Source organism: Anolis carolinensis, chromosome 4 (genome assembly GCF_035594765.1).
Source record: "Anolis carolinensis isolate JA03-04 chromosome 4, rAnoCar3.1.pri, whole genome shotgun sequence".
Taxonomy (NCBI): Eukaryota; Metazoa; Chordata; class Lepidosauria; order Squamata; family Dactyloidae; genus Anolis; species Anolis carolinensis.
Genome location: NC_085844.1, coordinates 15,250,816 through 15,275,978, shown reverse-complemented (window position 1 = coordinate 15,275,978; position 25,163 = coordinate 15,250,816). Strand labels below are relative to the sequence as shown.

General features: G+C 39.5%; 1 long non-coding RNA gene across 1 annotated transcript; it reads right to left on the bottom strand.

Annotated features, from left to right (window-relative positions):
* Positions 1-785: 785 nt before the first annotated feature.
* LOC103278468 (uncharacterized) lies at positions 786-24,540 on the bottom strand. Its single transcript, XR_506072.3, has 3 exons — positions 24,350-24,540; positions 6,049-6,189; positions 786-1,475 (listed from the first exon to the last, which is right to left on the bottom strand). It is a non-coding gene; the product is annotated as an uncharacterized LOC103278468 (long non-coding RNA).
* Between the last annotated feature and the right edge of the window lie 623 nt (positions 24,541-25,163).

Sequence of the window (25,163 nt, the reverse complement as noted above, 5' to 3'; positions counted from 1 at the left end):
TCTGCTTGAGGCAAGTGTAAATGTTGCAATGGCCACCTTGATTAGCATTGAATGGCCTTGCAGCTTCAAAGCCTGGCAGAAGGACTTCATGTTTTGAATTCCTGTTTTCTGGGTGTTGTTCTTTATTTACTGTCCTGATTTTAGAGGGTTTTTTTTTTAAAAAAAAATTGGTAGCCACATTTTGTTCATTTGCATGGTTTCCTCCTTTCTGTTGAAATTGTCCACATGTTTGTGTATTTCAGTGGCTTCTCTGTGTTTGTCTGACATGGTGATTGTTATAAATAAGGAACAACACTCAGAAAACAGAGGAATTCCAGACATGAAACAATCAGGGCGAGCTAACACCTCCCAACAAAGGATTTCCCCAGGCAAGAAGCAGCCAGGCTTTGAAGCTGCAAGGCCCTTCAGTGCCAATCAAGGTTGCCAATTGAAACATTCACACTTGCTTCAAGCAGACAAGAGTTCTTTCTCCCATCCTGGACATTGCACAAATATATAAACCCCACTTGCCTAGTTTCCAACAGAACTCACAACCTCTGAAATGTCAGGAGAGAATGCTTCTGGAACATGGCCATACAGCCCAGAAAACTCACAGAAACACCATAATATTGTCATCCCAACTTGGAAAGGACTTGAAGGCATACAACAAACTTGTGTTTCTTCTGCAATTTCATACACAGCTTCAGTATCTCTAATTGGCTTAAAGTCATAGCTGAATGGTTGATGCTATGTGTGCTGAATTTCATTAGAGCCATTATTCTGTTTATAATACATTTGGTTTTTTAAATCACTAATTTATATTTATTTGTTTGATCGATTTTTTAAAAGATTGTTAAAGCCTTCCTTTCCGCATACAAACGTAGAAGCAAAACAAAACAATTAATGCAAACGTCTGCACTTTATCAATCTGAAATAACCATGAAAGGCAAAATATCAGCAGAGTCACATCAGTCAATCAATCAATCCATCCATCAAAGTAGTAACAAAAAAGTAAGAGCAGCAAATTAAGCTGTTAAATTCAAAGTCTCCTGGAAAGAAGAGAGAGGAGTATTTCACATCTGTTGGAGAAGGCCAAAAGGAAGTCAGATAAGCTGAGCCCCTTGTAAAGAGAATTCCGGAGCCTGGGGCAACCATTAAAACAAAGCGCTTTTTCATGCAACCTACCAACATCTTAAGTGCTGGTTGACACCTCTAATTTTGTTGAACCAGAGGCTGACAGCTTGGAATATTCACTGATCTCTTCTTCATATGAGTACATTATTTTCTGCTAATTACGTTGGGCGACCAATGCCTTGGCATCTTCACGGGAGATCCTTCGTTCTGTCTCAGTCCCCTCTGGGAGATGTTTGATGGATCTTTCTTGGTGGTCATCTCAGCAATGTAGAATCATTTGCTGAAAGCTGTTTTGTTAAAAGATGTTGAATTTCCTTTAGATGTAGGCTGGACTGGCTGCCTCCCTGCTGTCCTTCCACTATCTGCAGGAACAGGAAAATTAGTGCAGAAGAATTCATGTGTCGTATTTGGCAGAGCAAAAATAAAATTTTATTTACTGTAATTACATTTGTATTGGTACAGTAGAGTCTCACTTATCCAAGCCTCGCTTATCCAAGCCTCTGGATTATCCAAACCATTTTTGTAGTCAATGTTTTCAATACATCATGATATTTGGGTACTAAATTCATAAATACAGTAATTACAACATCACATTTCTGCATATTGAACTACTTTTTCTGTCAAATTTCTTGTATAACATGATGTTTTGGTGCTGAATTTGTAAAATCATAACCTAATTTGATGTATAATAGGCTTTTCCTTAATCTCTCCTTATTATCCAAGATATTCGCTTATCCAAGCTTCTGCCGGCCCGTTTAGCTTGGATAAGTGAGACTCTGCTGTACTCCAAATGTACCAGATCCTGTCTGATCTTGGATGCTCAGCAGGGTCAGCTTTAGTTAGCACTTGAATGAATACCAGGTGCTGCAGGCTATATTTCAGAGGGAGGAACTGGCAAAACCATCTCTGGGTATTCAAGGGGTCACCACAGATCAACAGGCAAGCTTGAAGACATCCACACTGATTGGAAGGCACACTCTTAACAATCCAATACAGCTTTCAGAATCTTTGAGACAATATAGCAAATGGCCCTACTGACAGTGGTGTTTGGGGGCCAAGTAGAGCCAATATGGTGAGCATTTTCCTATAACTTTGGAGAATGTGGTTTCATTCATTGCCTGGCTATGGGAAACTAGTAGGTGATCTTAGGTAAGCCTCACACATTCAGCTCCAGAAGACCCTATGATGGATTTGTCTTAGGTTCATTATAATTCAGAATGACTTGAAGGCACCCAATAGCAAAGTCCAAAAAGGAGATCTTTTCAAAGTTAAGTGTGTGCCTTTCATCAGAAGAGATGGGCAAACAAATTTTCATCTGCACTTGGAAATTTGAACAGATATGTAGCCCATCACTGGCCATGTGTTGGGCCTCAGATTGGTCAGTGGCATTGTCTGCCCACATTAAGGTAAAGCTTTCTGTAGCCTTGGGATGGATCTACACTGTAGAATGAATGTAGTTTGACACCACTTTAACTGCCATGGCTATTAACCCTGAGAGTTATAGTTTGGTGAGCCACCAAACATTTCCCAGAAGGTAGTGAGACAAAAAGAAGGATCTCCTGTGAAGGTACCAATGCATTTGTCTCCCAACTTCATGAACAGAAAGCAATGTATTCTTATTCACAGAGAAGACCAAGATACAACTCCCTTGTTTCCATAGTATTGAATCATGGTAGTTAAAGGGTATCGAGCTACATTAGTTTTATAATGCAGATATACCCTCGGTTGATAGTCTCTATGATATCTGGACACACTTAAGCAAAGAGAGGAGCTTTACCTCTGGGTATCTTTTATGACTGAACAGGGGCTTGAATTAGACCCCAGCAATACAACCAGCACTGTGTGTGTTGCACTCCCCAAGAGTAACTTTCCTCAGGTTCTACATTACCATGAAACATACTCTTAGGCAAGTAGGACACAAATATACAGCCTGAGTGTACTTTAAATCTTGGTTTCTAGTTAAAAGGAATGGAAATGGAAATGCAACAGGAATCATTATTTTCCAACATGATTCCTATCTGATGAGTTGATCCACAACACCCATCCTTCTCTGTTAGCATGATTATAGGAATTAGGAGCTGTGGTTCCATACCATGGGAGTTATAGTCCTCATACACACATTTGGAAAGCCTCCAGGTTTGGAAAATAGTCTAAAGACTCTAAACTGTTCAGTTCAGAAACCTGTCCGCCGAGCCCCTCCCAGCCCCTTCCTCATTATTTGCTAAGTTCAACCACAGTTGTTTGCTAAACACCGGGACCCATCAGAGATGTTAACTTAAGCTTTTCCTCTCCCCGCCTCTCCTGGAAGCCTTTGTTGCCTCAGCAAACAGGTCATGAATCCAACACACCTACTGCCCAAACAAACATTCCTTCCAGTTATCTATAGGATGAAGTGCCTTTTGACAAAGACATCAATCTTTCCAGAGACAGAGCTGGGGGTGTAGGAGCCTTTCTGATAGCACATGTTGGAGTCCTTGACTCCAGGGTCTTTCCCCCCTTCCCCTGTGGATTCTTGATAACTGTGTTAAAAGAGTCTTCTCTTTTCATTGAAACCACAAAGGGCATGATTTGTTGGCCTGGAGCCAGCGTAGCTGCACAAAAACCAGAGCAGCAAATTGGAAACAGGCATTAACTTGCCACACAACTTGGAATAGTTCCATTTTTAGAAGGGTTACAACCCCCAGAACCACCATGCAAGATGTCTTTGGGATTTGGGCAACTATATACTATCCACAAATCAATATCCACAATTTAATTTATCCACATACAACAACATATGTCCTCTTTGGATCTCATTTTCTAGATCCTCCAGTGTGACACTATGGTATTTTGGAGACAGATGTCTTTAATTTCAATAGGTAAAGGTAAAGGTTTCCCCTGACGTTAAGTCCAGTCATGTCTGACTCTGGGGGTTGGTGCTCATCTCCATTTCTAAGCCGAAGAGCCGGCGTTGTCCGTAGACACCTTCAAGATCATGTGGCTGGCATGACTGCATGGAGCACCATTAATTTCAATAGGATGCACTATTATCTGTGGATTCATATATTCATGCAAGGTCCAGAAATATATCCCCTGAGGATGCAGGGGTCTTATTGTACTCTAGAAAATAACTTTTACAAGTTATGAATGTATCTTGCAAAGACACACGTAGACAAATTCCTACCTGTATCTGAAATTCTGCATAGGGCTTCTGCTGGATACGTGTGACATGGCTGCCCATGTATTGGCCTCAGACTTTCCAGTTGCATTTCCTATCCACTGTAGACTGAATGGATATGCTCCATGACAGTGGTGCCCAACCTTTGATCATCCTGGTGTTTTAAACCTCAGCTCCCATAATTCCTAAACATTGGACAGGGATTCTGGGAGGAAGTCCCAAACACTTGGAGGACCAAAGATTGGACATCTCTGCCCTATAACATCTGGAGGCACTTAAGCAAGGACTACTCAGCGTAAGTATAGGAGGCATCTAGCTCTGAAAGTCTTGCTTGAATTTGATAGCCTTGCCAACTTTATCACTCCCAACGTTTGGGGAAAACATCCTTTGTTGGGCAATGACTGAAATCCAAAAGGACCGCTGACAGAGTGTATATAGAGATACAGCAGACCTATGCCAGTACTCAAGCAGGAATAGCAGTTTCCCCTCCTCTTCTTTTAGATGTCCAAGGGAACTGGGCCGGGCTGTGGCTCAGGCTGGTAAACAGCTGCTGCAATAAATCACTCTGACCATGGGGTCATGAGTTTGAGGCCAGCCCGTGGTGGGGTGAGCACCCGTCAATTAAAAATAAAATACAGCCCCTGCTCATTGCTGACCTAGCAACCTGAAAGATAGTTGCATCTATCAAGTAGGAAATAAGGTACCACTTATAAAAAGTGGGGAGGCAAGTTTAACTAATTTACAACGTTGGAATGAGGAAGTGAGGAAGTGCCATCAGAGTAGATGATGAAGCAGCTGCTCCCCCCTGTGGCCAGAATCGAACATCCCCTCAGGAGAAGGTTAAATTGCCTCTGCGTCTGTCTGTCTGTTGTCTCTGTCTCGATGCGTTTATGGGCATTGAATGTTTGCCCTATAATCCGCCCTGAGTCCCCTTTGAGGTGAGAAGGGCGGAATATAAATACTGTAAATAAATGAATAAATAAATAAATAAACAAACTGAGGGCATCCCTAGGATAGCCCCATGGTCACTAATCAGTTGTGGGGTTGTGCCCAAGGACTGTCTGCCTCTCCATGTGAAGGTTCAAGGAGAAAGAAACAGTTGTTATCCCTGGACAAGCTGCTTCTTTGCTCCAGGGTGCTCAGGAACAGAAGGACTACTCATGGATTTAAATCAGGATTATTTATTTTTTGGTTTTATAAGGTCCTTAGCCTTCTCTGCCAATGAGTTCTGGTGACTCTTCAAACTACAGTTCCCATGATTCCATAGCATTGATCCAGGGCAGATAAAGTGGTGCCAAACTGAACTAATTCTACAGTGTAGAATTGCACCACATGTAATCAATTAATCATTACCTAATACCAAAAAGGGAGAAGATTAAATGGATTTTTCAAGTGAACGTATGTGAGTGACATGAATGGAAAGTCCAGTGATTCAGTCCACCCTTTCTTCCATTTACCTCCTTTTGCATTCATGCTTCATTGCCGTCATCATTCAAACTTTCCTTGCAGCTCCTGCCAGTAACATGTAGCAGAAAGTAGCTTATTGTTCAGATGTTTTGTAAAAAAAAAAAAAATCTAATATGCATCTAATCTGCATATTGCACTACTGTTTCTAGTTGGAAAGTTCAGAGATGGAAAAATTAACAGACCTCTTAAAACTATTCCTCCCCCTTACCAATTTGTTTTTGTTGGCTTAAAACCAGATCGCTACAAGTCATAAGACTTTCTCCCTTTCCACGCAGCATGAATATAACATTGTGGGCTATATATAAAGCTACCTTGGCATTCTGTGGTATCCATGCTGTGGTTTAGCTTCAGCTGTCATACATATGTCAACGTCGGGCGTTGGAGGCAAAGAAATGGTTTGACAGCTGGGGTTTTCCTCGAGACAGGACTCTTTGCAAACATAACAGTCTCAGCTGGAAAAAAGAGCAGTAGGCTGGTAAACTTTTGACTTTTTCTCCTCTGTAGACTGAGATGTCAGCCTATATCAAATATTCACTTTAAAACTCCTCTTTCAGATTCATTTCCCATGCAAGATGGGGGCATATTCTTTGAAAAACTAGAGCATGCAGAACATCCCTTCGAAAGTAATTTGCTCATGTTACTCAGTATTTTCTGGAATTGTGCCGTGCATAGGTTGAGCATCCCTTATCCAGACCCTTGAAATTCAAAATACTCTAAAATCCAAAATTACCCATGCCACTGATTGCATGAAACAACTGTCCTGTGGTGTTCTGTTCCTATGATCTGAGTTAGTGGCAATTTATCCTTATGGTGATTCTAACTATCACACTTTCCAAGTGTTGTGCTACTGCCCTGCTTTGCCAATTTGGGGCCTCACAGCTGTACTTCCAGGTAGAAGTGTAACTCTGCCTTCCCAAAGTTCTGCTGCTCTGAAGATTTTTTAAAAAAATCATTTAGCAAAAGCACCTTTGTAATTGCAGTGAAGTATGGGTATTTATTTAAAAAAATAAACAAATCAATTACAATGAGGTGGAGAGCAGGACAATCCTATTTCCTGATGTCACTTTTGTGCCAGCATGCCAGACTTGAAACTGCTCCATATGAAAGGCATCAAAGACTTAGTAGACCACAAAGTAAAAATGAGCCATCAGTGTGATGCAGCAGCCAAAAAGGCCGGTACAACTGCAGACAGCATTGATGAGAGTGTTACAGCCCCATCAAGGGAAATAGTGCCACTCAAATCTGCCTTGGTCAGACTTCATCTGGAATAGTGTGTCCAGTTTTGGACATCATGGTTTAAGAAGTATACAAGCTGAATGACATCCAGAGGAGGATTTATTTATTTACGTCATTTCTACCCTGTCTTTCTCACCCAAGGGGACTCAAGGCGGCCTACAGATCTGGCAAAGATTCAATGCCAATAAAAACAACAATAGGTAAAGGTAACGGTTTTCCCCTGACATTAGGTCCAGTCGTGACCGACTCTGGGGGTTGGTGCTCATCTCCATTTCTAAGCCAAAAAGCTGGCATTGTCCATAGACACCTCCATGGTCATGTGGCTGGCATGACTGCATGGAGCACCATTACCTTTCAGCCGGAGCGGTACCTATTGATCTACTCACATTTGCATGTTTTCGAACTACTAGGTTGGCAGGAGCTGGGGCTAACAGCGGGTGCTCATTCCGCTCCCAGGATTTGAACCTGGGACCTTTTGGTCCACAAGTTCAGCAGCTCAGCACTTTAACACACTGTGCCATCAGGGGCCCTTAAAAAACAACAATAAACAACAATACCATAAAACATAAAGCAGTTAAAAATAATTTACATTAGACATTAAAACACATGAGACAATATACAAAACTTAAAACATAGAGTGGATAAATCCATTCATCCAAAAACCTTGCACATAATCCTTGATCCAGACCATGTCAAAGCTGTAAACGCTTATATGTTAAATGCTTGTGTGCATAGGATGACCAAAATGATAAAAGATCTGGTAACCATGAATCTCTATGTGGAACAGCTTAGAGAAATGGGTACGTTTAGCTTGGAAAAGACAAGACTGAAAGTTTTCATGATAACCATCTTTAAACATTTGAAAGGATGTCATATAGAAAATGCTGAGAGTTTTTTCTTCTACACTAGTGACTAGAACATGAACCAATGATTCAAACTGCAAAAAGTCTTTAAAAATGCCTTAAAAGGCACTTGAAAAAGCCATTTTCCAAACCATGATACACTACACTTATCAAGAGACTTTATTACTTCTCTTGGTTTCATTTTGGAAGTGCTACTTTGTTCTGCCCTTGTCCTCAAATAACTTTAAAGGTGGTTGCATCCATATATTCTCCAGTATAAGCTGACCCAAATATAAGCCAACCAGGACCCTCACTCGAGTATAAGCCGAGGGGGGCTTTTTCAGTCTTAAAAAAAGGGCTGAAAAACTAGACTTATACTCGAGTATATACAGTATGTTTGTATTGTGTTAAATGCTTTTAAATGTTTCAATTGTATTTTATAACTCAATTTTATATATTTTTACTGTACATTGTTTAAAGGCATAGAATTGTCGCCTATTTTGTAAGCTTCCTTGAGTCCCCTTTGGGGTTGAGAAAGGCAGGGTAAAAGTGCTATAAACAAACAAACAAATTAATAAATATAGGAATTGCATGGTTTTTGCTTTCCTTGGCTCACTCAGCAATGCTCTTTAGTGGTGAATCAAAAATGGATTTTAATCTGAACTGTAAAGATCGACACAAAGTGCTGAATCTCTTTGGGGGATAGGCTCCTATGTCGGTGTGTGTGTTGAATCTACATAGAGGTTTAGTCTGAATTTTAAAGAAGCTATTATGGGAGATTTGAATCTCCACCACAGAGATAAAAGCAAGATATGCTGCTACTACTCTGTTAATAATATGAACATATATTGGGGATAGCATCTAGCACCTTGGATAGTTCCTTCAAGCAATAATCCATAATAGATCCTTAGCTTCCACCAGTATGGGAACCTAGAGACATCCATCACTGAAGACTTCAGCTCTACACTTATGGCTCTTTTGCATTGTTGTTGTGTGCCTTAAGTCATTTCTGATTAATGGCAACCTATCATGGGATTTTCTTGGCAAGGCTTGTTCAGAGTAGGTTTGCCATTGCCTTCCTCTGAAGCTGAGAGAGTGTGACTTGCCCCAAGCCACACAGTGTATTATTGTGGTTGAGCAGGGATGCATATGTGTCTTGACTTTTTTCTTTTTGAAAGCATCAAATGATAATGTCAAGCCTTCACCTTAGTTGCACTACACAGACAAGTCATCTGAAATTCATACTGAAAATGTACACATCACTCATGCTGTATATGTGTGTATTTTGCTTCGAGAGATTGGTTTTTTTCATGGGGGGACCCCCTTTTTTTGTAACAGGAAAAGAAAAGCTTGCTCAAAGCCAGAAAAAAGCATATGTGTGTAGGAGTCTTAATGTCATGCATTATAGAGTTCACTTCTTTTTCTTGTCACAAAATGAACATTTACAGTAACCACACACCCAAGGCTGTTTCCCCCCACCTTCTTGTGTTTCTTTTTCTTGACAGTGCAAAGTGTTGATGAAACTTTGAGTGATTACAGTCTGGGTTCAAAGCTCACTATTGGATCACCCCAGATTGCAATGAAGATTCAAGCAGCAGGTTTCGGTTGTCCTTGGGTTCTTTGGGGAGGGTTGTGAGACTAAATGGGGGTAGAAAAGTAAGATACAACCCTGATGTAGGATGTAGCACTGGGTGCAACTGTGTGAAGGATTTTTTTGGGGGGGGGGGGTATTGTTTGATGTTCTTTCATCTCTGCCTCTGTGTTGATATGAAATGGACAGGCTCTAGCTAGAATCTTGTTGATGTCTAGTTTCCAACAAACTTCACAACCTCTGAGGATGCCGGCCATAGATGTGGGTGAAATGTCAGGAGAGAACGGTTCTGGAACATGGCCATACAGCCTAGAAAACTTACAGCAACCCAATAACACATTTGATGGCTAATTGCCATCAAATTGGCTCCGATTTATGGCAACCCTATGAATGAGAGACTTCCAAGGCATCCCATTATCAGCAGTCATGCTCAGATCTTGAAAACCTAGGACAACTATTACTTCCTTAGAATCTAAATAATCTAAGAGTTGGAATGGATCAGAAGGGACCTCTAGTCCAACCCTTACCATAGAGGAATTCAAAGTTGGTGGAGTTTCTCTGGAGGTTTTTAAATAAAAGCTATCTATCTATCTGAAGTGCTTTGACTGGATGTTCCTGCATGGCAGAATGGGTTTGGACTGAATGGCTATTGTGGTATCTTCCGGCTCTTTGAGTCCATGTTTCTACTCCCGAAAGATACTCATCCAAACTGTTTAGCATGGTGTAGTCATTCAAGTGTTAGAATATAATTGCTCTCTGAAGAGCAATTTGGAAACTAGGCAAGTGGGGTTTATATATCTGTGAAAAGTCCAGTTTGGGAGAAAGAACACTTGTCTGTTAGAGGCAAATGTGAATGTTGCAAAACGTCAGGAGATAATGCTTCTGGAACATGGCCGTACAGCTCAAAAAACTCACAGCAATTCAGTGGTTCCAGCCATGGAAGTCTTCAACAACACACTTTGTGTTATCATACACATAAGTCAGAAAAGCTTGAAGGTGGATAACAACAAAAGTGCTTTGAGTGTTGGAATAGGATTCTGAGAGACCGGGGCTTAAACTCCAAAGGGCTCTTTTACATTTAGTGGTTGTGTAGAATAGGGAGATTCAGCAGGTAAAACAACTCTGAGATAACAGACTAATATACTTAGTGAAGGCAGATGAAAGTAGCTTTCCTTGGTTGCAAATTTATGTCCACCATGACTCATTTTTTTTTTAAAAAAACACACCCACCTAATGTTTGATATTTTCCCATAGCTTCTTTATGGGCCAGTTGCTGATCTTTGTGGTCTGTGTTCAGGTGCAGTCTCACCTTCTGGGCTGAGGAGCTCTGGGGAAGCGCACCCAAGACCAGAGAATGAAACAGTTTCTGGGAAATCCCCCCAGAGTCATCAAGCTGTAGAAGAAGGAGGCAGCATTGCTTTTTCTCAGATTTACTAGCTGCCATCTTCATGAAGTTATTTCATGTATGGAGCCTGTAGCACAAGCCTGGAATTCTGCACTCTTCCTAAAGTTGCTGGGCTGCAGTTCCTATTAGCCTAGATTGCAGTCCTTTTGGCAAGATTTGTTGGAAGTTGAAGTCCAGCAGCTGCAGGAGGGCAACACTTTTCCATCCTCTGCCATAAAAGGAGGATTCATCAATAAATCTGTGAACCATCAGATGTGCTTTGTTAGTGTTTGGCCTATCCACGAAGAAAGCCTTGAAGAATTGGCATTATTTGCCAAATGTTCTATACAACCTCCTCTTTTAGGCTTTCCTCCTTTATTCGATTTATTTAGAACTCAGTCACAAGAGCTTGGAAACTAACCAGAGTCAGCCTGGTTTGTATTTGGATGGGAGACCTCCAACAAATATGAGGTGCCGTCGGCCATATTTCAGAGAAAGAAACTGGCAAAAGCATCTTTGAGTATTAATTGCCTAAAATAACCTTATGAAATGCATGGGGTCACCATCAAATGGGCAAATTGAAGGTACATACACACAAGGCCATGGTGTCTCTCCCCATCACTTTCAACACCATGAGGAGCCATGAATTCTTCAGTGAATTCTTCCTGTGGCGCAGGCTGGAGAGCAAGCCAGCTGCAACCAGTTGCAATGAATCGCTCTGACCAGGAGGTCATGAGTTCGAGGCCCGCTCGGAGCCTATGTTTGTCTTGTCTTTGTTCTATGTTAAAAGGCATTGAATGTTTGCCTATATGTGTAATGTGATACGCCCTGAGTCCCCTTCGGGTTGAGAAGGGCGGAATATAAATGCTGTAAATAAATAAATAAATAAATAAAGACTACAACTATCCTTCTGTTTGGACCTGCAACCTCCAGAAAGTTGCTTGAAGCAGTCCTGCTGAGAATTCTAGTTCCCTGAAGTAATGTCTTTGAGGTCTTGACTTCTGCAATACTGTTGCTGAGAGTCTGAACTGTGAAGCAGGACATCCCTATTTCTGCCATAAAGTCCCTTGTTGGGACCAGACAACTCACTGCCTTTTGGACTCAATACTTCCATCCACAGAATGGATTAACAACCGCAAGACGTGACTTTATAGGACCATTTCCCACAATGCTTTCAAAATGCAAAACTACTAGATGATGATGACAATGATGGTGATTTGCTGCTAGATATACTCACCATGCTTATTCTGTTTAAATTTGAACTTTACACAGAAGTGTTACATAACATTGTATTTGAATAGATTTCTTTAATTTTCACAGATGTCAGTAAGTCAGCAAGAGCAATTCAAAGTATTTTACAGTAGAGTCTCACTTATCCAACCTTTGCTTATCCAACGTTCTGTATTATCCAATGTAGTTTGCCTTTTAGTAGTCAATGTTTTTGTAGGGGCCGGGCTGTGGTACAGCTGGCTAGTAACCACCTGCTATAAATCACTACTGACCGAGAGGTCATGAGTTCGAAGCCTGGGTCGGGTTAAGCCTCTGACCATTAATAGCCCCTGCTTGCTGTTGACCTATGCAGCCCCGAAAGACATTTGCATCTGTCAATTAGGGAAATTTAGGGATGCTTTATGCGGGAGGCTAATTTACAACACCATAAAACTGTCAGCAAAACACAAGGAAAGGAATGAGGAAGTACAGCCACTAGTGGACGGTAAAGCAACAGCTCCCCCTGTGGCCGGAATTGTGAAGCTGGAAAAATGTTAAAAATGCCTCTGAGTCTGTTTAATGTATGTTGTTTGTCTGTTGGCATTGAATGTTTGCCATATATGTGTTCATTGCAATCCGCCCTGAGTCCCCTTCGGGGTGAGAAGGGCGGAATATAAATACTGTAAATAAATAAATAGTCAATTTTTAATACAGTGTGAAGTTTTGGTGCTAAATTTGTAAATACAATAATTACTACATAATGTTATTTTTATTGAAGTGCTTTTCTGTCTATTTGTTGTAAAACATGATGCTTTGGTGCTTAATTTGTAAAATCATAACGTAATTTGATGTTTAATAGGTTATCCTTAATCCATTTTCACTTATCCAATGTTCTGCTGGCCCATTTATGTTGGATAAGTGAGACTCTATTGTATTTTCAAAAACCAACCATACCATAAACTGCCCAAGTTCAATTTACATCATCCCTGGTCATCAGTAACTGATGGAGACTGGAGTCTAACAGCTTTTGAAGCTTTAGCAAAACTGTCCAATAATTAGTTCTGGGAAAAACTCCCCACCTCTGCAATGGCCTTCAAGAGTCAGAATGGAAAACATGATGCGTGTATTGTTGTGCTTGTGAGGGTTCACAGATTACACACTCATTCTTTTGGTAGTGGAATTTTTAAAACACACAAATACACAATTGCAACCCAAGCAGTTTTGGAATCACCTTCTCAGGATTTTTTCTCTCTTGTGTACTCCTTGTGGGGAAATTCAAGGGAAAGTTTTAAATCTGCATATTTTAAATCATTGTTTGAACCTAGGAGATACAGAACTGAAAAACTAGAAAATGTGTGCATGTGTTCAAAGTAAAAAAAAAAAAGCAATTGTGATTCTATTAGGAGGTTATATCATTGTCAACTGACTTATGCGTGTATAACCCAGTGTTGTGGAGAACAGAGTTTGAATCTTGGCCATGAAAACCCACTTGGAAGAATCACATACTCTCAGCTTCAAAAAAGCCCATGATAGGTATACCCTAGCTTTGCCATAGGTTGCAAACAACTTGAAGGCCTACAGCAACATCAGACACGTTGCATTTCACCAATTAACCATGTTATTCTGAAAAGATAATACTTTCAGACTGTCTCTGTATGTCTCTCTCCATTCACGAGAGTCAAACATACATATAAACTGCCAATAAGAAAGCAAAAAGTCCCTCATTTCATTGTTGTCCAGAATATTTAATGTTAGTTTATACAGTAGACTTTCAGTTATCCAGAACCCACACAACTGGAATTCTCAAGCAACTGGCCAAAAACACCAAGTAAATAATACTTTAAATTTAAAAAGCTGTTTTTATAATGCACTAAAACAGTAAAACCGTGGTACATTAAATTTGTCTGTATCTGTCTTAATTTTTTAAATTATTGTATTTCAAATATTAATATCTAGTCAATACAGAGTTAATGGTGTGACATACTATGGAGTATAGTATTAGCTTCTGCCAGCTTAGCAGTTGCTAATACTATGTGGTGCTTATCTCCATTTCTAAGCCGAAGAGCCAGCGTTGTCCATAGACACCTCCAAGGTCAAGTGGCTGGCATGACTGCATGGAGCGCCATTACCTTCCCGCCAGAGTGGTACCTATTGATCTACCCACATTTGCATGTTTTAAAATTTCTAGATTGGCAGAAGCTGGGGCTAACAGCGGGAGCTCACTCTTCTCCCCGGATTCAAACCACCGACCATTCGGTCAGCAAGTTCAGCAGCTCATCTGTTTAACCCGCTGTACCAGCGCAATGAAACACTTTCCCAGTGCACATTGTTGCAATTTGCTAGAAGGGTTGTCTATTGTGGCAGAGAAGTTGCTACCTCATTGGAAAGCTACACATTGTAGTCCCTTGAAGTTTGAGTGTTCCTGCATGGCAAGGGGTTCGGTTGGATGGCCTTTGTGGTCCCTTCCAGTTCTACAATTCTATAAAATGCTTCTAGCATTTCCAGGTTGGGAAGTGATCACACTCACAAAAGACTCATCTGGTTACAAGAGCAAAAAGCAAACCCCCAGTCCCCTTTTAAATCCTTGTAACATTGAATTACTGAAGAAGAATAAATGGGAAGCCATCAATCTCTGGGATCTGCCCTCTCCAATGGCCCCCAGCCTCAGGGAAACACTTTGCTTTCTAATTTTTCCTGGCTGTTGCAAGACTATTAAAGGAGCCTAGCTGGGCTGGCGGAGGGGCCAGTTGGGTGGGAAATGGACTTCCTTTTCATTATCGCTAATGACAAGCATATTTAAAGAGACTGCCCAAAATGATCAGTTCTCCTATAATGGCATTAGAAAGCCCCCCTAACTGCTCCTTTCAAAACAGAACCAAAAATGAAACTTATATATATATATATATATATATATATATATATATATATATATATTCAAGGGCAATGCAGAAAAATGGTAAATTATCAGCTATTGTCCCTTTCCCTCCTGCAGATGTTTCATGATTTCACCAAGTTCAATTATGGGCAAAACCCTGATAATAGCAACAATAAACATCCAAAGATGCGCCCCATAAAAACTTCTAGAGTAGCATTATGTTCCAATGGAGGGCCATGGACAGCATTTGAATAAGACATATACGTTACAAATGGATGCCGCTGTGCAGGCTCAAACAAAATCTTTAGCTATTTTGTCTCTTGCACAGTGAAGCTTAAATGTCGATTTCTCAAGGGTCTAAACGCTGTCAGGCCATTGACGGATGGATAAAACTTACAGATTTTCTCAAGTCTTTACAATCTCTATCATGGCTGCATACAGAAATATTGATGTAATAAACGATGGGATCAGAGTAACACACCATCTTCCACTCCATGAGTCTGACAATCCAATTCATCACAATAGGAGTTCTTTCCCGCTAGACAAATATAGTACTGTGGTTCTATTTTAACTGCCGTGGATGAATAATATGGAATTATAGCATTTGCAAAAGAAAGAGGGGTGCTGAGAGTTTCCAGCTAGTGCCCCACCAAACTACAAATCCCAGTATTTCATACGATGTTAATATGGCATTTGAATTGAAATACAGTGTCATAGTTGTGTAGTGAGGACCAGCAAAAATCGAATCCCACCTCCAGCGGTGCCAGCTGGAGAATCAACCAACAAGGCAATGGTCTGCAGTGATAGGCAATGTGAGAAGCCAGCTGCAATACAAGCAGTCACATCAACCTGTCAAAACCACGAAGGTTTTTTTAGGAATGCCCAAAACAAAGCCACGTAGAAACAACAGGCAAAGCAGACCCTATGAATTCATGGGACAAACACTAGGAAGAAGATGAAGAAGAAGAGGTGTGTATAAAGGATGGACCCTACATTTAAAACTTTAGACACTGGAAACATCAAATAAGCCCTAGGAATGAGAACCATGTAGTCCTTTAGATGTTGCTGGACTACAACATCCAGCAGCCTTATAAGGAATGCTGGGAGTTCAACAACATCTGAAGAGCTTGACATATAGAGGTTGGCATACTCTTAGTTAATCCCAAGCAGTGTCTCTCTGTGTGTATCTGTTTTCCTTCAAGTTGCTATCAACTTATGGTGAACTGGTTATGTCTGTTCCTTACACTGAAATATAATATATGGCACCCTGTCTTCATTGGCAGTTTCCCATCCAAATACTAAACAGGATTGATCTTGCTTAGTTACGAAGACCAGGCAGGATCTGGTGCATTTAGGATTCCATAGTTTGGATCTGTGGTTCATCCTCAATGTGGTTCAAACTGTTATAATTGTGCATGGCCAAGAAGGAGAGTGGCCTTTGCCTGCATTGATATCCATTGAGTTTCCCAAACGTTGGTCTTCCAGATGTTTTGGACTTCATCTCCCAGAATCCCCAAGTGCTAGCCAAGCTGACTGGGGCTTTTGCGAGCTGAAGTCCAAAACATTTGGAGGATCAACCTTTGAGAAACACCTTGATTCTTACCTGACAATGGAAATAACATCTGAAACAAAACATAATTCTAAGACCATCATTTTTCTTCTCCTTTATGATTAATAACATCTTTGCCTGATGAAGAAGCTGTTGTCTATATTGGTCTCCAGACTGAGCTGGGAAGCTGTTTTTGAAACAGGACACATCAGAACTGTAAAATTAATGCAGTTTGACATCACTTTGACTGCCATGACTTAATGATTTAGAATTCTGAGTTTGCAGTTTGGTAAAGCACTAGCACTCTTTGGCAGAGAAGGCTAAAGATCTTTTGAAACTACAGCTTCCATGATTCTATAATACTGAGCCATGGCACTTAAAGTGACGTCAAACTACATTTAGATGAAGTTCCAGAAGAGGTTCTTTCCCTGTTTGAGGTACAGTTAACCTCACATGACCAAGAACAAAAAGGTTCCTACTGGAGGCAGGAATAGACAATCGATATATTCATGGTACTAAGAGGGCCAGAAAGTAAAAATAATGACCAAGATGTCCAAAATGGGTCATGTTTGCTAGTTTGGTTTCAATGACCAATGTTCTCAGTGTTAGTCTTACTCTTTTTTCCCTTTCTTTTAAAGAATCAGAATCTGGCTAATTACCAAAACCACACATTTCCACAATGGTTAACCTTGAGTAAAGGCGATACTACTACAGTGACTCATGACTCATTACAAAAACAGTGACACTTTCAGTTTAACTAAGCAGTCAGCTTCTGACTTCATCCCGCAGCAGCTCTGAGGTTCTTCACTCTGCTCCCCTCACTATTCATGGAACTCATTTCAAACTCAATGAATAAAAGCCAGAAAGAATGTGCTTGACTTTCCTGCCCAGTCTGACCAGTGAACATGGTGGTGGTGTAGACCTGAAAGTTCCTTCTTGTGCCGGAAGGCTTTTAAAAAAACACAGAAGATGGAAACAGAGATGTCACCCCGACTGTCACACTTCTTGGAAGACGTTGAAGTCCCACCAACACCGCATTCTTCTCAACCACAACTTTCTCATTTTACACACCCTTCCTCTCTTATGTGGTTCCCACATTTTGGTCCTCCAGATGTTTTTGGACTTCACCTCCAGATTTTGTGACTTTTGGCTGATTTGAGAATTGAAGTCCAAAACATTTGGAGTAACATTGGACTCGTTCCTTCCTTCTGTCCAAGGTTCAGTGATCCATAAATAGTAGTGCAGTTAGAGAGAGTCTGAACACAGTTTGGGAAGGTTACTTTTTCTGAACTAGAGCTTCCAGAATCCTCCAGCCAACCTAGCCGAAATCATTTTACTTTAATTATTTATTTTATTTCCTTTTTTTAATCCCACCTTTCTCCCAATATAGGTGGCAAATTAAAACAATGTAAATACATTTTAAGAAAACTGTAAATATAAAACTTAAAGAAACAAACAATTTGTATCATTAAAACCATTAAATGTTAAAATATTAAAATGCATTAAAACTTCCGCAATTGCATCCCCAGATACCAATTACACAATTATGGATCTGTAATGTGTATGCAAGCAATGTGTTGTAATTTTTTGTCTTTTGTTGAAACTATGTTTTAAATATGTTTTAAATATTTTAATTGTGTTTTTAATAATATTGATATTTAATGCCTTTTTAAAAAAACTTTCATAAATTAACGTTTTAGCAGCAGTAAAAATATTGTAAGGGGCTTTGAATTCAATTTTGAGAGAAAGACAGGATAAACATTCAACAAACGAGTAATTCTGGGAGTTATCCAAAAAAGTACATTTCCTAGTTCTGTCTTTGACGTGTTAGGCTTAAAAGACTGACAGTAGTCTCTCATTTAGATAGGAATATATATTATTTCAAACCCTGACAATCAGCTCTTTAAAAAGATTTTAAAAATGAGACTAATTCAGAAGGGGTAGTTTGACTTCCAATTATATCACTATAAACAACTGATAGAAAGGTTGAAAATGGATTTTAAAAATGAGACTAATTCAGAAGGAGTAGTTTGACTTCCAATTATATCACTATAAACAACTGATAGAAAGGTTGAAAGTGGAAAAAAATCTTCTTGGTTGAGAGAAAAAAGTTGAATTCAAGATTAAGTTTAGTTTCAATGAGCATTTGATTAGTAAAATGTAGAAAATGATAAAATGGGCCCAACATTCTGGATATAATATTGAGTTGGAAAGAAGGGAAAATGTGGTCTAAAAAGAGTGGAAAGGTGTTTTATATTATGATCTCAAAGAAAAAGTTATACTCTAATGTAATGATAATATTTGACTCCAACAAGATTACCTAAAGTGTATAAAGAGATTAAGAATATTTTGTTGAAAATGTGAATCTCAAGAAGAAACATTTTTATTGTGAACATTTTATTGTGAATGTGTGAAAAAGCAAAGAAACATTGAAAGCAGACTACTGATTTAAGAGATTTTTTAAAGGCTAAAATACAGTAGAAACTAGAATTGTTGCTATTGGAGGTGATGGATCTACATATTCAGTTTGAATTATAAAGTATTATGTTATTTGATTATCATTGCAAGATTATTATATGTCTGGAAATGGAAAAATATGGATAGATCAACAATGGAAGAATGGATGCTGACGAAATGGCAGAAATTGATAAGCTTTCTGTTTTAATTAGGGAAAGATCTCTTGTGACACACACACACACATATGCATCCACAAACATGCATACATATACAATCTCAATGCTAAGTTTTGAATATTATTCTTTTTATGTTTAAAGATAGAAGTGTAATAATCAAAGGTATAATAAAGGAAGATAATTATGTTATTTCATGTATGTCATCAATTTTGGAGGACAGGGAGTCAACTTTTAAAACTTTTGGTGTGGTTTGTTTGATAGTTTATGTTGCGTAGTTATTAGGCTAGTCTGTGTATTTTGTGTTGGTGTACGCTCCTTTTTACTGTATTGCATTTATATGTTTTACTGTAGACTACAGTAGCATTTTCCTTTATATAGTAAATGATAAAGATCAATTTGTGTCTTCTTCATCAATAAGTCTTGCCATCTTAGCCACATTCTGAAGGTCTGTGCCCATGTGTTATCCAGCTTTCATCTGTAAAATGTTAGAAGGGATGTCAGTATGTTGCAAATTGGTGGTAAGAGTGATAAATACATTCATGGCAACCAGTAGATTCCACTTCAATATGTTGCAGCCACAACTATTCAACCATTGTTTTGTGCCGATTACTCAAAAGAGTTATGTGTACAACCTGCCGCCAAAGGAAGGGCAGTTAACTATTTGCGGAAGAAAAATGTTGCCATATCTCTAGAGCCTTTGGGATCCTTATCTTTCCCGACAAAAGGAAGTGGGGACTCATGTTTCCTGGTCAACAGATGAAAACACGAGGAATGAGATGTAGCCAATATGACATCATGGAGGAACGTTTCCCCTTGACCAAGAGAGCTGCGGAAGAGTGAATGTATGTAATAAAAAAGTAAATAAATTTCTGTTTGAAGTGAAGAAAGGAAGGGAAAACCACACAGAAGGAAACAGTAGTTTGCAGGAAAATGATTAGTGGATGAAAGAATTAGCCTGGGGTCAGCCAAAGGGCTTAAAGAGGGGAAAGTCAGACTTTGTTGATAGTGATAATGAGGAACTATGTGTCAGACAGCAAGTCTACAAATACATGAAGACAGAATTAATCCTAATGATGAAATATACACAGTACAGTGAGCAGTATGGTGTAATAATATAATACAGTACAACACACTATTAAAATGAATGACTTCCATTAGAAGTTACCATAGAGTCACGCTGCAGGACCTAGCAAATTCCTAGCAATACCTCCAGGGTAACTCTACAGTAACTCCTGGCAGACGTTCATTTCACTAGGGTTTCTGTTATTCTCAGCTTCCTGTTTCCATGGGTATGTTCAGGAACATTTCTCCCATGGGTGCAGGAATGATACTTTATTTTAGCAACTTGTGAATATGGTCAGAAAAACATGTCAATAGGTGGGATTGAAGGCAGATTTTACATGGTTGTGACAGTCAAGTTATTGAGCCATCCTGGAATCACTTCTAGCAACTTGACCTTTGGAAATTAAAGCATCCAGTGAGCAACATGAACCAGCTGAGGGGACAAAAGGCAGATGAGTTGCCATGTTATTTCCCCTGTCTGTCTTTTTTGGATGTCTGTGCAGATTGCTGCAGTTTGACTTGACTTGTTCTCTTGTGTATCTTCCTCCTTACACCAGAATGGCAATGGAGAGCGTTGTGGCTTGGTCCATTTTGGAACCAGCCCAACTGTTCCCACAGGTCATGGGAAAGTCTGAATTCTGGGGCAAAATCTGGACTTTTCCCCAACTTTGGCTAACACGGGGCAAATCTGCATTAGGATGCCTAGCGTTACCCTGGATCAGCTTTGTGTGGCATTTGATCTGTCTCTAGACCAACCTAAGTAGTCAGTACACATGGGGCTTGGGATCCCTTCTGATCTTAGAAGCTAAACAGGGTCAGCCCTGGTTATGACTTGGATGGGATATTGTTAATTAATATCAGGTGCTATAAGCTATATTTCTGAGTAAGAAAATAGCAAACCATGTCTTGGGTTGCTGAGAGTTTTTTGGGCTGTATGGCCATGTTTCTAATGTCATGCCTGCATCTGTGCCTGGCATCTTCATAGATAACATAGCAACACAGCTCGAAAAAACTCACAGCAACACAATAAAATCCATGAAAGCCTTCAACAATACACGTCTAAGCCCTATGAAATTCATGGTGTCTCTCATCTATTGACATGCAACCTGAAGGCATATACATGACACATGAAAGTGGACACATGAAAGCAGTGGACAGGACACATACTTTTGGTGGGGAAAATTGTGTGATCTGTAAATATGCAAACACCATTGCTCATAATGTTCTGCTCATCGCCCACCTCCATGCTAACGTTTTCTGCAATAGATTTTTTTTTAAATGCACACTGGTTTTAAGAAGCATCCTGTTGGTTTATGAAGACTGTTAGGGGAGAGGGGTGTGATCTTCGATAAAGAAAAAACAACCTGTTGAAAACACTCCTTATTTGTATCAGAGGAAGCTACATGTCAAACCATTTTTTTTTCATTCTGACAGGGGAGAGAAAATGAAACCATCTTAGACGGCCCTTACAAAAATGTAATTCTTTAAAATTGTATTTCTGTTTCTGAGAGGGAAAATTAATTTCAATGAAAGGAAACATTTATAAAAATTCAGTGCTAGGGCAAACTCTGCTCTTTTAGGCGTCTCAGTTGAGTCCTCTTCCCAATAGATGCTGTCATTTGACATTTCCACAGGTTTCCCCTGCTTCATTTCGAAATGTTGAAATGGAAAAGATCATGCAATAGAGGAAATATAGCATGGAACAGGTAAAGAGGTAGTAGAGCAATATCTGGCTGCTCTAAATGAATTTAAGGCTTCAGGGCCAGGTGAACTACATCCAAATGTATTTTTAAAAACTGACAGAAGTAATTTCAGAACCAGCCTTTGAGAATTCCTGGAGAATAGGAGAAATGCCAAAAGACTACAAGGGAGACAAATATTGTCTCTATAATGGTATTCTCATGACCTCTTTTCTTTACCTTACTGATTCCTTCATGGATCCCAACAAAAGTCAAAAAGTTTGAACTTCAGTATTCAGTTTCCTGGGACAAATGAGGGCCTTCTGGATGCAAAGAAGACCACCCTCTTTCAAAGTACGTTACTAGTTGTTTAAAGTACTTTATTCTGGGAACTGGTTGAACTATCATACTCTATTCATGAACTAAAATAAGTGGTTTAGATGTTGTGGCTCGAGCATATCTGTTGCTTAACCCTGAGGTTAAGGAACAGCAATGCTCCTTAACCTTAGGGTTACTTTTTTAAAAAAATAAAAATACAAGGGTTAAATAATTTTTACAAATACAAGAAAACTAAGCTTTGGATTAAGAACCCATTAAGAAATGTACAATTTATCTCCTTAGCAGTTTCTCATTTAATTAAGGAATTGCTTAATTAATAGCTTAGTTCTGGCATTCAGTTAATGCTAAAATTCCACATTAAGTCACTTTAATTAGTTAAAATGTAAGTTTAATAAATGTCTCCATGTGTAAGAAAAAAAATCAACTTAATTGATTTTAACTAGTTAGTTCTCAAAGTGTTATTGATGGAAAGCCCATAGGCCATTGAATCCAACTTCACACTCAATGTGGGAACTCCATCTGAAGTATCTCCAACAGGTAGCAACCCAGGCCCCTTCTACACTGCCATATAATCCAGACGATCAGATCATATAATCCAGATTATTTGCTTTGAACTGTATTATATGAGTCTACACTGCCATATAATCCAGTTCAAAGCAGATAATCTGGATTTTATATGGCAGTATAGAAGGGGCCTTAGCATTTTTTGAAGATGCCCAGAGACCATTGTGCTTAATAATTGGATCAAAGAACTCTTACTGCCAAAATGCTATTACTTCTACACAATTGACATTCACACTCCTGTAACATAAAACCACAAGACTTTGAGTGATTCTACATTGTAGAATGAATGCAGTTTGATACCACTTGAACTGCCATGGCTCAGTGATATGAGATTCTGGGAGTTGTACTTTATTGCCATCACTCTTTGACAGATACATCTTAAATACCCTGTAAATCTACAAACCCCAGGATTCCCATAGTACTGAGCCATAGCAGGTAAAGTGGTGTCAGCTACATGTCTTCTATAGTGTAGATGCATCTTTGGTCCTACCCTATGGGACAGCAAATAACAAAACTACACTGTCCTCTCTGTGACAGACTTTTTGATATTTAGACTGGAATTATGTCATCTCCAATCTTCTCTTCTCCAGAGTGAACATGCTGGGCTTCTACAGCCCTTCCCCATGCATTTTGTTCCCTGTGCTTTTATCATCCTTGGGCCCGTCTACATGAGCCACAAGTAGCAATGCTGATCTGGAGTGAGGCATTCCAGATCAGTGTTGCAATGATTTATTTATTATTTATTTGCAGTATTTATATTCCGCCCTTCTCACCCCAAAGGGGACTCAGGGCGGATTACAATGAACATATATATGGCAAACATTCAATGCCAACAGACAAACAACATACAGTATAGACAGACACAGAGGCATTTAACATTTTTCCAGCTTTCAAGATTCCGGCCACAGGGGGAGTTGTTGCTTCACCATCCACTAGTGGCTGTACTTCCTCATTCCTTTCCACATGTCCAAGCAGCACTGGAATGGTTTTATGGTTTATCTTGCCCCACCATTTTGGGCTTTGCAATGCTCATTGGGTATGAAAAAGGGGCTGGTCACAGCTTGGCACTTTTGCTAGTTGAAGCAAGACCTTTGCTTTTCCATGAAATTCACTTGGTGTCCTTGGGCAAGTCACTCTCTCCCAGCGACATAGGAAGACAATGGCAAACCTCTTCTGAACATACCTTGCCAAGAAAAACCTAGGATAGGGTTTTGGTAAGTTAGACTTGAATCCTTCACATGCATACACACATGCACTTTCCAAGGCTTCCTCTCCCCGCATATACATTTGGATATTTTATTTATATCTCAGTTACTCAAAGCAAAAGAAAGCAACCCCTGGGAGGCTGACATTGAAGCCTCCCAAACCAGAGACTGGATGCCATTCCACCAGGAGGTGATAAGATTTTATCACCTGTGAAGAGCAAGTGCAAATGGAGGAGACTTGTTCCCTGGTGATAGGATCCATGGCTGGAGGACACACGTAGAAAAGGAGCAAAGGATTTGGTTACCAGAGTTGCCTGCCAGGTTAAAATATGAGCTTTGCTCTCTTGATTTGGTCTTTGGCTCACTTATATTGCAAGGATGGGAAAATTAGTTTGCATGGAGATAAAAATAAAAATGTTAATTGCAAGTGAATATATTACTCACCTGTCACTGGCGTATTAGATAAAGGGTGCATCTACAGTGTATAATTATTGCAGCTTAACACCACTTTCAAGGTCATGGCTCAATGCTATGGAATCATTGGAACTGCAGCTCTACAAGTTCTTTAGCCTTCTCTGCCAAAGACTGCTGTTGCCTCAACTTCCTTCTATAGCATTGCATCATAGCAGCTAAAGTGGTGTCAAACTGCATTAATTCTCAATTGTAGATGCACCTAAAGTGCAGCTGGGATGGTAATCAGAACACATATGCTCGGTTCACTGTTCACCTGCTTATTGGTTACCGCAGGAAAGCAACAAATCTCTCAGTTGAACTTAGCTTGCAGGGTTGTTAGAATAAAATGATAATAGGCTCATGAAAGCCGCTCTGATATTCTTGGGAGAAGGAAATTATGAGCTGGAAGGCAGCTATGCTGTGTAAATAATTAGGTCAGAAACTGCTTCTCACAGTAAGCTTTAGCAGGATTACATGGATAGGATTCAAAGAATGGAGGAGAAGAGTGAGAAAATGAGAGGTGGGCTAGTATGGAATCTTGTTAAAGGAATTGTACTCTTAATAAGAAACAACAGTGCCTTTTTTCTTGCATACATTAATTTATCACACTTTCTGGAGAAACTGATTTATTATTATTATTATTATTATTATTATTATTATTATTATTATTATTATTATTATTATTATTCAAGTCTCCCAATAATAAAAGAAAAGGCAGCTAGCAACATTTTAAGATCAATACTTATTTTAAAATCTATACAAAACTCTCCCAAATTGGCTGTTTTTAAAATGTCCCTGTTCATCT